We start from the raw sequence: 13,863 nt of genomic DNA on the forward strand, positions 1-13,863 counted from the left end.
GGAAGATCTTCCATCCGATGATTCACTCCCCAAGTGAGCCGCAATGGGCCGATGCGCGCCGATCCGAAGCCAGGACCCAGGAACCTCTTTCCGGGTCTCCCACGCGGGTGCAGTGTCCCAATGCATTGGGCCGTCCTCAACTGCTTTCCCAGGCCACAGGCAGGGAGCTGGATGGGAAGTGGAGCTGCCGGGATTAGAACTGGCGCCCATATGGGATCCCGGGGCTTTCAAGGCGAGAACTTCAGCCGCTAGGCCACGCCGCCGGGCCCAAGAATGTTTATCTTTTGCCAACACAGCATAGGAGAGAATATGAGAATAAAAGTTGGAATCAACAAACAGCTCGCCGTTTGCTTGGTTTTATTGTTCAACTGGTCTGGGATTATGAAGCTAGAAAACATCTTGGAAATCAAGTTTAAGTGCTGAGAAATTCATGTTGTTACTTAGTTAAATCTGAATTACATAAGAATTCATATGTAAGACTTGAAAATAGTCATTTCTGCTCTGGAATTTTGTCAGACACAAATTTTCATTAAGCTGGAGACACAACACTAATGCATCAAGTAATGGGCCATCACCGGTTTATTTCACTGTACACATGCATTTCCTCCTGAAGGCACTTTGAAGCTTAGTTGCTTGCCCAAGTGTACGCAACCCATAAAAGGCTGACATGAATGCAGACATCTGGGCTTGATTTCATGCTCTTCACCAAAATACAATCCTATCTGTTAAAGGCATGACCAGTGTGAGGTGGGATGCTCAGACAAACTTTTTACTGCTGCTATGATTTGAGTTGTATTTTAAAAGGAAGAGGCTTTTGGAGGAGAATGGATTTTCTTAGTGAGCAAAGAATATGGATAGATTTCAGAAGGAAGTTTTGTTGCCCACATTAATGCTGACAGAGTGCTAATGGATGCCAAACATCTTCCCAGCATTCCGTTGTCTCTGATGGGAATTTTATTACTCTAACCATCAGCGTTGCCTGGATCTGAGCTCTTTTGGCTCTCCTTTCCCAGTCATCTGCTGAATATGAATATGTCTCCTGGTTTGACCTAGAGTTGCAAGATAGTGTGCCCCACAGGGAACCCTGGCCTTTCTGCTTCATCTGATCTTTCCAGAGCCTGAAATCTTGCTAGATAACTAGTGAGGAGGGATGGTGCCGTTCAAGTCTCTTTCAGATCAGAAACATAAATATATAAAAAACAGAGTAGCAATGTTTCATCTTTTCTTTATGATAGTCCTTATTCAAGTCACTCATGTACATTAACAAAGGAATTTTGTTGCTTTTTGGAAAAATCACTATTATGAATTACTGATGTGCAAAACTGTGGTACCACAGGGTTCCTATTGAAGCCTGATTCAAGTGTCCAACAAAGCAGAGAATGATATTACCAAGGCCCAGCCTCTTGTCTGTCTACTTTAGCCCCGGGGTGGTTTTGCACTTTCTTTAGGTTTAGCAGTTCACCAAAAGGAATTCACTGCTTTAAAGAAGTGGTCAAGGTTGGTTCTAATCACCAGATTCAATAAGTCGTTTGCTTCTCTGATAGGTCTGATCTTGATGACTAGTATTGTCTGCAGGGATTTTGTTTGGAATTCCAGGTCTGGGAAAAACTGCAACTATCACCTGCATGTAAAACTTTCTTACCTGTCCTCTCCACCCCCAGTGAATGAGGCTCAACTGGCCATCACAAAATTTTCCTGAAGACCACAGTATCATTGACAAATCAAACGAAGGCCATGAGCATCCCCGATCAATCAAGAGATAGATACAGGACACATTGACATAAACTTTGGGTCCCATCTTTGAAAACGAGAACTTTTTTTTTTTAAAGATCTATTTATTTTGACTGGAAAGGCAGATTTACAGAGAGAAGGAGAGAGAAAGATCTCTGTCTGATGGTTCACTTCCCAAACTGCCTCAGTGGCTGGAGCTGAGCCGTGCTGATCCGAATCCAGGAGCCAGGAGCCAGGAGCCAGGAGCCTCTTCCTGGCCTGTCATGGGCGTGCAGGGTCCCAAGGCTCTGGACTATCCTCTGCTGCCTTCCCAGGCCGCAAATAGGGAGTTGGATGGGAACTGGAGCAGCTGGAACACTAACTGGTGCCCCTCTGGGATGCCAGTACTTGAAGGCGGAGAGTTAGTTCATTGAGCTGTTGCATCGGCCTGACACACAGGAACCTTAACCTCTGACTCCTTGGGAAGACTGGAGGTAGGTGATTGCTGCCTGGCTCCTTGCTCTGTGCTTTGCAAGTAAACGTGTATACTCCTTTACTGTGTTATCAGTGATTTTCTGTGCCTGTGAAAGCAGACCAAGATTTGGGGGTTAACAGTAACTCCTCCAAATAGTTTGGGGGGGTTGTTCTGCAACACTGTTAGGGTTAATTCTGTGTATAGTTTTTTTTTTTAAGGATGTAAACCCATTGTGTTTGTAGTTCCACAAGTGTACATTATTTTACTACAGTACTTAAGGTCTTCTTGTGGAAAACACTAAATACTTTTGTTTCACCAAACCAAAAATGTTTGGCAGAGAATAATTGGACATATTTATGCTATAATGTGATAATTTTATATATGTATGTAATGTATAATCATAAAATCGGGATAATTCGTATTTCTTGCTGTTTGGAAACTTCAGATTCTTGTTTGATGCTTATTTTGAGATATATAATCAATTTTTGGAGATTATAGTCATTCTACTGTGTCACAGAATATAAATCTATTCTTCCAGTCTAAACGTACTTTGGTACCTTATACTCAACCTCTCCTATCCTCCCCACCATATCCTTCCTACCCTTTCTTGACCACTATTTCAGTCTCCACTTTTTATAACTTTGGTAACCTTTTTTTTAAACTTTCACATCAATGAGAACATGTATGTATATATACACATACATACACCATACACCATTCTGTTTTTCAGTTCATCTCTCAAAGTAACCTTGGTTGATTCTATTTCTTGGCTACTTAAATATTGATGCAATAAATATGGGAGTGCTTGTATCGCTTTGACATACTGATTTCATTTCCTTTAAAAATGCTTCCAAGGAATGGAATTGCTGGCTCATATATTTTGGTTCTTTGAGAAACTTCATGCTGTTTCTCATAATGGTTAGCTATACTAATGAGCATTCCCACAATAGTATGTGCAAGTTTCCCTTTCTCCACATCTCCACCTGCTCTTGCTATTTTTTTTTTTTAAATAGTAACTATTCTGTCTAGAGGAAGATGATAACCCAGTGTGGTTTTGATCTGCATTTTTTATTATTATTTTTATTAATTATTTTGCATTATGTGACAGTTTCATAGGCTCTGGGAATCCCCCCACTCCTCCCCTCCCTCCTGGTGGATTCCTCCACCTTGATGCAGTATTACAGTTCAAATTCAATCAAGATTCTTTCCTTGCAAACATATACCAAGCATAGAGTCCAGCTACTTATTGTCCAGATGGGTTGAACAGTTTCTTGGGGAGACCATTTCTGGTCCGAAGTTAGAGCTGGTAGAATATCATCACAGTCAATTAAGAGTCCCAATATAGGGCTCGGCAGCGTGGCCTAGAGGCTAAGGTCCTCGCCTTGATCCCATATGGCTGCTGGTTCTAATCCTGGCAGTTCCACTTCCTCTCTGTCTTTCCTCCTCTCAGTATATCTGACTTTGTAATAAAAATAAAATAAATCTTTAAAAAAAAAAAGAGTCCTAATATAACATCAACAGCAATTTGCAATATTATGGAATTGACATGGTTTTGAGTAACCAGTATGTTAAAAAAAAAAAAAAAGCAAGTCCTAACCACAACAGGAAAGAGCTGGCGTGGATTGGCTCATGCCTCGCTGGGTGGGACACAAAGATTAGTTACTCCTCACCATGGTGTTGAGGATTTTCCTGCACACCCTCCCCCCCAAAAAAATGTTCTGCACCTTAAATGTCGACAAATATCTTGTTAGAGTTACAAGCCAGTCTAGATTATCCTAAAATCTGCCAAGATCAGCAAAATTATACTTCAACACAACAAATGGCTAAATACTAAAATGAAATAGACACGAGACAGCTGAATGGTACCTTATAGCCATTTTAAGGTATATAGCAATTGATCTGCATTTTGTCTGACAGTGATGTTGATGCTGGTAGTTTGCATTTCTCTGAGGATTAGTCAAAGTTTTTCAAATTCTTGGCTATTTATCTAACTAAAATTTACTGTGGGAATATTGCTATTTTGTCAGGTATTTTAAAGCAACATCTTCAAATATTAAATTAAAAATAATAAGGGGCTGACAAAGATAAAATTGAAGATGCATGTAAATTCTGATAGCTTATCCTTTCTGTAGACCTTAAAATCTTGGTTAACATTCTGTGGTATGATTCTTTTCCACAAATTATGTTAGTTTTCGCTGGTTTCCTTTCACTGGAGCATTAAGCGCAGGTCATTGCTCAGTTCCTTGCATGGTCATTACCTATAGCAGAGAGCAGAGGGTGGATGGATGGAGTAAGGATGAGAACAGTAGGAGGGAAAAATTGTTCTCCTTAACAAAACTGATTTTATGGGAACTTCTTTGTATATGCATATGTGATACTTTGCATATTGACATTTCCATATTGAACATATGATTATTTTATTAAATGTTGTAAGACTCTTGATTTGCAAGGCTTAAAGATCTAAATGGATTACCTTCAGTATAAGAAAGTATAGAAAGTCTATTTTTAGAATGTTAAGTGGAAAATCTTTAGATAAGTAAAGGAGAAGTTATAATATTTTTAATTTGAGCTTTAGAAATAGCTAAATAATAGAAAGTAATAATTACAGATGTTCTTTATGTACTTGTTAGCCCCAATCCACCATCTTTTATTATTTAGTCTAAAGTTTAAAAAATTTTGAGCTTGTATTTCCTCATCTAAAATTTTTTTTCATCTCTTAGTCATGAGAACATTTTTTTAAGTTCAATGACTTTTATAGGTACAACATCATGATATTAGTTTCTTTTTCCATTTTTCTAGTTTAAAAATGGGAAATTATGCATTATGCACAGTATTTTTTGATTTGATGCTCATGACAGCACCATGGTAACTTTAAAAAGCTTCACCAATAATTGTGGATGGATTGGATACTGTCAAAGGCCCAAGAGGGTATCTAAACAAACAGGGCCCAGAAACTTTTAAGTGGTATTTAAAAAAATTAAATCAAGGCAAGAATATAAATTCCTTTGAGTACTCACAATGATGATTAAATTTAATTATCTACAAACATAAAAATTAAAGGCAGTCTTTCATTAAATAGTAAAGATGAGTTATTAAGAAACTTTATTTTAAAAGTAAATGAAAAGCTGCCACTTGTGTTTGTAGCTACTTCTGTAACAGCTTACTTAAGTTTTGATTTCTCAATAGGATGTTGTCAGTCACTGCTTACTTAGAACAAGCAGAAAATTCCATTTCCAATAGTGAATATTTATAAATAGCTTTATAATTGTTTCCAGTTTACATTCTTAAAAAAGGGACACCAGAAACATGGCAATTATTTGTATAATGGTTTCATTATTTTGTTGCAGTTTTAGCAAGAAGGAATTTCTAGAATCAAAAATAAGAACAGTCAAAGAATCTTAGACATCAAAGACCATCTTTTTAAAAAATGTCGCTATCACCACTGAGGATTCTTAGAATGTAGGATAATTTGAGCAAATAAACAGCCCGAGAACAGTGAGTGGAGGAGTTGGAATTGGCATTTAGATGATAAGATCAGTTCTGAGCCAGTCTTTTTAAATCAGGAAGAACCCATCACTGCTATGTAATGGTTAGTGTAGATGCTTGCTGTTTGTGAGTTATCATGAAGGAAGAAAATGTCACCACTTGGAAATACCCTTGTGTTCCTTAAAGGACTGTTGTGTTTCTTCTATAAACAATTGTGCTGGCCATATCTTGATACAGAACATTTTAGGACATAGTAACTAAAAGGAATTAAATTTATCTTCTTTAATGGTGAGTATTAGAATATTTTCCTTCTTATGAAGAGGTATTAATTATTGAATAATACATAAAAACAAAATCCCACATATATTTGTATGTATACATCTAGCAGGAAAGTGTATGTCTAGTAGCACCATAATAGCCAAAAATATGTTTCAATATAAGTATGTGGCTCTTAAAAAATTAGCTAATTCTTACTCATCCTAGGATATTTTTAATAGATTTATTTGAAAGCCAGATTTACAGAGATGGAAAGATGAGAAAGAGAGACTGAAATCTTCCATACACTGGTTCGCTCTCCAAATGGCTGCAGTGTTCCCAAGCTGGGAGGTTCATCGAGGTCTTGTACATGGGTACAGGAGCCCAAGAACTTGAGCCATCATCTAATGCATTCCCAGGCCATAAGCAAGGAGCTTAATAAGAAGTGGAGCAGCCAACACACTAACTGGCACTTACTGGGTTGCCAGCACTGCAGGCAGAAGATTAAATTGCTATATCACCACTTGTGACCTATCCTAGGCTATTTAAAAAAAAGATTTATTAATTCTCTTTTTTATTAATTAGGTTGCATTATGTGACACAGTTTTATAGGTACTGGGATTCCCCCCACCCCTGTATAAACCCTCCCCCCATGGTGGATTCCTCCACCTTGTTGCATTACCACAGTTAAAGTTCAGTTGAGATTCTTTCATTGGAAGCATATACCAAGCATAGAGATTTATTTATTCTTATTGGAAAGGCAGATATATAAAGAGAAAGATCTTCTGTCTGTCGGTTCACTCCCCAAGTGGTTGCATTGGCTGGAGCTAAGCCATTCCTGAAGCCAGGAGCCAGGAGCTTTTTCTGGTTATAACACATGGGTGCATGGTCCCAAGGCTTTAAGCCATCCTTTACTGCTTTCCCAGGCTACAAACAGGGAGCTGGATGGGAAGTGGAGTAGCTGGGTCACGAATCGGCATCCAAATGGATTCTGACGCACTCAGGGTGAGGATTTAGCCACCAGGCTATTGCGGCAGGTCCCATCCTAGGTTATTTTTTTTTAAGATTTATTTATTTTATTACAGTCAGATATACAGAGAGGAGGAGAGACAGAGAGGAAGATCTTCCATCTAATGATTCACTCCCCAAGTGAGCCGCAACAGCCGGTGTGCGCCAATTCGAAGCCGGGAACCAGGAACCTCTTCTAGGTCTCCCATGCGGGTGCAGGGTCCCAAAGCATTGGGCATTGGGCCGTCCTCGACTGCTTTCCCAGGCCACAAGCAGGGAGCTGGATGGGAAGTGGAGCTGCCGGGATTAGAACCGGCGCCCATATGGGATCCCGGCGCATTCAAGGCGAGGACTTTAGTCACTAGGCCACGCCGCCGGGCCCATCCTAGGTTATTTTTAAAAGAAAATAAAAAATACCAACAACCTTTATTTGTTAAATGGAGTTATAATTACTCTGGTGAATATTGCCATTAATCAGTCATGATGATTTTTTTTATTGTTTGTGAACTGTATCGCATTAGTGTATTGAGGTTAACTGACTTCAATGATCTATGTGTGAAGGTAGAAACAGCTTTCAATAAGTTTCTTGAATACATTTTGTAGAATCGAAAAGTGATTTTACAAACTAAAATATTAAAACAATTTCAATTTTTCCTATTCATATATATATTTATATATTTTAAAAAGTTTGTCAAGTACTAAAAGTTGAATAATTATTTACTTCCAGATGTGTAAATCCAGGTGTAATTTGGTGTATAGTTGTGGCATTTTATTTAACTAAATATATATTTTGCTAAAATAATGATATATTTTTTATTTTGAAACATTTAACAAACACGTTAAAATTGTACTGCTTCATGTATTCATAGTGTAATGTCCAATCATGGTAAATATATTTATTTCTTCAGACTTTTAACATTTCTTTATGATGGAAATATCCCAAATCCTATCTTCTAGTTTCTTTTTTTAAAATTTATTTATTTATTTATTTTTAAAGATTTTTTTTTTAAATTACAAAGTCAGATATACAGAGAGGAGGAGAGACAGAGAGGAAGATCTTCTATCCGATGATTCACTCCCCAAGTGACCGCACTGGCTGGTACTGTGCCGATCTGAAGTCAGGATACAGGAATTTCTTTCCGGGTCTCCCACGCAGGTTCAGGGTCCCAAGGCTTTGGGCTGTCCTCGACTGCTTTCCCAGGCCACAAGCAGGGAGCTGGATGGGAAGTGGAGCTGCCTGGATTAGAACTGGTGCCCATATGGGATCCTGGTGTGTTCAAGGAGAGGACTTTAGCCACTAGACCATCGCGTTGAGCCCATAGTTTCAAAATAATAAATAACAATGTACTATGTTAGACTTAATTTTCTAAATGTAATACTGCATTTTGGATGTTCTAGCTGTTCAAAGTTCCTTTTATATTTAAACGGTCTGTTTTAATGTGTCATAAACTCAAAATTGCTTTATTAAACATCCAGGCTTTTACAATGTTTTAAAAATAAACCCTGCTTCAGTGAATATTTGTGTTGCTAAATGTTTGAAGATACAGTCATGTTGCTTTCCCTCAGGATAAATTCTGAGAAATAGATTTTCTGGGTCAAATAGAATACACTTTTGAGAGGCTTTTGATTTATACAGTCAAACTGCCCTCCAGAAATGTTATAACATGAATTCTCTTAAAACCACAAGAATCAGATCACTTTTATGTGGTTTTGATGATGGTTTCATTTAATAGAAAACCTCAACAGGAAGTTTGCGCTGTTAGGAAGTGGAAAGGAAGGAAGGAAGGAAAAGTCACACAGAGAGGAAAAAATGCTTGAGAGGTTATTTCCTATACACAGCCTGCAGGTGGTTCTCAGTTTGCATTACACTTTCATGGCTAGATTAGCGAAGTTGTCTTGATAACGGACCACCAACCAAGAATCGTTTTACCTTTTCAAAGCCTCACCTGTATCTTTTTTTCCCCCATTTTTCTTTTCTTTGTAGTCCCAATCTCTTCTATTAAGATGTTATATCCTCCTGAGACAGCACCAACAGGAGTTGGAGGTGGTTCTCCGAGAGTACCTCAATGTGAATATCATCTTCAGGTCTGTTCTCTTAGTCTCTCAATGTGAATATCATCCTTGGGTCAGATGCTAGATTGTAAGATAGCAAAAATGTACCCAATAGCACAGGACAATATCATGCAGTTTAGTACTGTTCCATCAAATGTCCAGTTCCTGAGACTTTCCTGTGGTTTGTGATCCTGAAATCACCTTATACATCAAAAGAGCTGTTTTAAAATTATCTAATACATTTTTTCTTACTGTATCAGGGCAGAAGAGTAGCTAAGTTTTAATTGTTAATTTCCCATTTTAATGATAAGACTTAAGGATATCTGCCTTCTGCACCTTGGTCTACCACCAGTCCTGGTTCTTGTGCGCACTAGTCATAGGTACAGTCTGGCATGGGAGTGCCCACAGTTCCCCTCCCAGGCATTTTCCCAACACCAGATTGTATGCTTGCCGGGGGGACTGTGGTCCAGCCTGACATGATTTGCACCTAGTCCTGGGACTTGGCAGCTGGAGCTGAGGCCTCACTCCGATGCCTCTCACCTATTCTAACTCTCTTGCACACTAGTGGGCACATCAGTCTAGCCCAGCCTGGCCTACCCTACAGATAAGTGCACTCCTAGTCTCAGGTCTCATGCTTACCAGTGGAAGCAGCAGCCCAACATGGGAGTCCCTGAAGTTCCCCTACCAGGCCCACTCACAAACCTTGGTCTTTTGTTCCAGCAGTTGCTGCATCCCAGTCTGAGATGGCCTGCCCCTAGTCTTTGCATTTGCCAGCAGGTGTCTATAGCCTGGTTCTATAGCCCAGTCCTAGCTCTTGCGGGAGGGTGCAGCAACCTAGCCAAGCCTGGCCTACCCAAATCCCTGATGTGAACTGGTAAGCAGCATGCCCTGCATCCTGTCCTTGCTCTCACTCATGCCACTGTGTGCTGTGAACTCAAACTACTTGGCCTGCCCCCTGACCCAGATCATGCATGTGCAAACATGTGCAAACTCTCAGCAGGAGCTCTGCCTAGCATGGGAGTTCCCTAAGTTCCTCTTCTAGGCCCACTCCCAGCAATGGAACTTATATCTGCTTTCGAGTGTCGCTGCCCAGACTGACGTGGATGGCTCCCAGTCCTGGCACTAGTCAGTAGGTACAATGCTCTAGCCTGATTGGCCTGTACCCATGCTGGTTCTCATCAGTGGGTGTTACAGCTTTGCCCGGGATGGCCCATACTTAACCTTGCACTCATGTCACCCAGCAGGTGCTATGGCCTAACACACTCACTCTGGTTATTACAAATACCAGTGTTGCTGGAGCCCAGCCAAATTTAGCCTTATCCCAGAGCCAGCCCACATGCATGCTGATGGGTCACTCAGGTGGATGGGTGTCTTGGCCTGACCCAGACATGCCTTCCAGTTTCATCCCTTCTTAATCACTCTGCCTAGGCACCCTCACTGCAAATGCAGCGGTCCAGTCTTTGGAAGACCCCAGAAATCATTCTTTCTCTGTTAAACATTTCCCCAGACACTCTGACTCCAAAATATTTTCAGACATCTGCAGTAATCCTTGGAGCCTGAATGTAGTGTCCTGGTGCAGTGTTCCCTGCTTTCCTCACTTAATTTTTTTTTTTTTTTTTTAAGTTAAACAGCTATGCTGGGATACTGGGATAGTTAGCACAAACTTGGCATTCACCAGGTTCAGAATGCCTCGCAACTATTGGTTGGTTTTCTCCCAGCAGAGTAGCACTTCCTGGGTACAAGGCAACTTAGGCAGCTGTCTACAGCTGGGAAAAGGGATTTCTTAGAAAGCATCTCAGGCCTTGTCTCACAGCCACTGAATCAAACACTGTAAATGTTGAACCACTATTTCAACAAATCCTGCAGGTGATTTTGATGTCGGCTAAAGTCGGAAAACCATTCACCCACGACAACACTCTGAAGTATTTAGGACCCTTTGCTACATCAGGATGATTTTGGGAGAATGAAATTTGCAGGAATGTAAATGTTTATATATTTAGCTGGATTCCAAATCTCTAAGATAACTTTAAAATACATATATAGGATCAACATCAACTCTTTGGAAAATAATAGGAAAATTGTTACTTCCAAAGTTGCTGAGGCTGAAGCTGTGTTTCAATGTTCAGGAAGCTTTTCATATTGCAGGCCTGATTTAGCTGAATATAGTTGAAAGGATGCTAACCATTTTGCCTAGTTCTTTCCCCAAGGGATTAGATGTACCCTTTCTTCTAGATTACTCAGTGCTACGAATAAAACTTCTGTGTTATTATTCCTTACTTGCAAAAGCACACTCATGGGCAAAAGTAAATGTGTAACCATTTTTCTCACAGACATTATTCATGTAAGACAGTGATAGACTGATGTAATTATATATCATAAGAATATGAAGAGAATAATGAACTTCTTTAATGGATTTTTTTTGGAATATGTGGAAGAAAAGCCTTTGTTTGACTTCTAAACAAGAATTAAATGAGTTGATACATAAAAAGACTGTAAGGAAGCCCTGTTCAATAGTGATCCAAATCCTTGCCCCTATATTGTCTGTTACTCTTATTTCCTTTGGACGATGAAGAAGCAGGGATTCAACATTTATCTCTTGATGTTTATGCTGAATGCGTATCACTGACAGGTTAACAGAGCGTGCAGAGGACTGCAGGCAATTCAGAACCTCTGTAAGGGGTGCTTCATGTGCTGTCCCTTGTCTTTAAGCAGGTAATGAGTTGAAAGCCTAAGTTGTTGTGTCAGGATTTTCTAGAGAAACAGAACAATTTTTTTTAATTGGGAGTCTTTTTTTATTTTTTAAATTTTTTAAAAACATATTTTTATTGCATTTCATTTTTTAAAAAATTAATTACATTGCATTATGTGATACATTTTTTATGCACTGGGATTCCCCCCGCCCTTCCCCACACCCTCCCCCCACGGCGGATTGCTCCACCTTGTTGCATTTCCATAATTCAAATTCAGTTGATATTCTTTCATTGGAGGTATTTACCAAGCATAAAGTCCAGCATCTTATTGTCCTGGTAAGTTCAATGGTTTGTTGGTGAGACCATCTCTGGTCTGAAGGTAGAGCCGGCAGAGTGTCATCCCAATCGATTAAAAGCTCCAACATAATATTTCCAACCATTTACAACATTGTGGCATTAATTGACATGGTATTGATTAACCAATATGTTAATAGGAAAATGCAGGTTCTCAACCACAACCTGTGACTTCTTCATAGACATTTCAATTTTGGTTTATATTCAACCGTGTTCTATACACCTTAAAATGGCTTGGATTGCTATTCAGCTGTCTCATGCCTATTTTAATTTTAGTCTTTAGCAGTTTATAGCATTGAAGCATGTTTTCGCTGAACCTGGCTGTTTTTCAGGTGGTCTAACTCTATAATTCTAACAGGATATATGTCAACTGTTTAGGTGAGCATGTTCAGGAGGGGTGTGCAGAGAAATCTTCCATACCCCAGTGAGGAGTAACTAATCTTTGTGTCCCACCCAGTGAGTTATAAGTGCATCCCCGCTGACGGTTTCCTGTCTGTTTCTAAGCTTTCCTTGTTGTTCTCTATCTATTCTAGTTTTGTTTGTTTGTTTTGAGGGGTTTCTGGAGCGCTCCTGATGGTTATTACGAGAGGGGGTGGGGACCCAAAGTTGGAAGCAGACAAGGACCAGAGAAAGCTCCTCTCCCTCGTCCTGAAGGAAGTTTACTGTTCTTCTGTTTGTGCGGACCGCTCAGGGATCCTGGTTGTTGTTCCAATGACATTGGATCCTGCAAAGCTGGATTTGGGCTTCTTCCATCCCATGTGGTAGATCCAAATGGGGGTGGGTGACCTCAGAGTTCTTGGTTTCCGAAGGCACTCCATTTCCCAGTGGTCTCCTTGGCAGTAGGGATATAGTCCTCGGTGCTCATACTGATAGTCCTTGGTGAGGATCTAGGAGTCTTCAGGTTTGGGATAAAAGCCTCCTTCTGTCCTCCTGCTCCACTCTGGGGACCCCTCCCTGCTCTATGCGCATGACCTCCTGTTAAGAGGTTGTTAGGATTACTCCTGATTCCCCCATTTGCCTTTGTAGTTTTGTTATTGTCTAATGCTAATTCGAGTGGAGAAACAGAACAATTTATCCTCTGGCTTGTTCTCTTCTCTCCAGAGAGACTGATCAGGGAGGCTGACATGACCCCAAATCTGCGACTGACAGGCTGGATCCCCGAGAGGAGCTGACCCTGCGGGAAATCGTTGGTGTGCACCTAGGTTAAGTCCAAAGGCCTGAGGACTAGTGCCGTCAAGGTGTAAGCTTCAGTCCTAGAGTGGAAGTTCTGGTTCAAGCTGTCAGGTAAGAATGTTTTGGTTCTACTCAGTTTTTCAGTTAAATGAATGAACCCCCCACATGTTAGGGAAAACAATCGGCTTTATTCAGTCTACAGAATTAAATGTTAAGCTAATTTAGAAACATCTTCACAGACACACTTAAAAATGTTTGGGTACCTGGTGATTAATCAAGTTGACATAAAAACTAACGAAAGTGCTTGTATTTTGATATTTCATTAGATGTAAGAATACGTTTTCACAATTGAAAGTATTTGACAAGGTTTTAAAAATTCTAAATTGTTATTATTTTTCTTTTTAAAATTTAATTATGTTTATTGGAAAGGCAGATTCAAAGAGAAAGATCTCCCATCTGCTGGTTTCATTCCCCAAATGGCCACAATGGCCAGAGCTTAGCCCATCTGAAGCCAGGAGCCAGGAGCCTCCTCTGGGTCTCCTAACTGGGTTCAGGGTTCCAAGACTTTGGGCCATCCTCCTCTGCACTCCCAGACTGTTAGCAGGGAACTCTATTGGAATTGGAGCAGCTGGGATCAAACTGGTGCCCATATGGGATACT

This window comes from Ochotona princeps, chromosome 4 (genome assembly GCF_030435755.1).
Source record: "Ochotona princeps isolate mOchPri1 chromosome 4, mOchPri1.hap1, whole genome shotgun sequence".
In the NCBI taxonomy this organism is placed as follows: Eukaryota; Metazoa; Chordata; class Mammalia; order Lagomorpha; family Ochotonidae; genus Ochotona; species Ochotona princeps.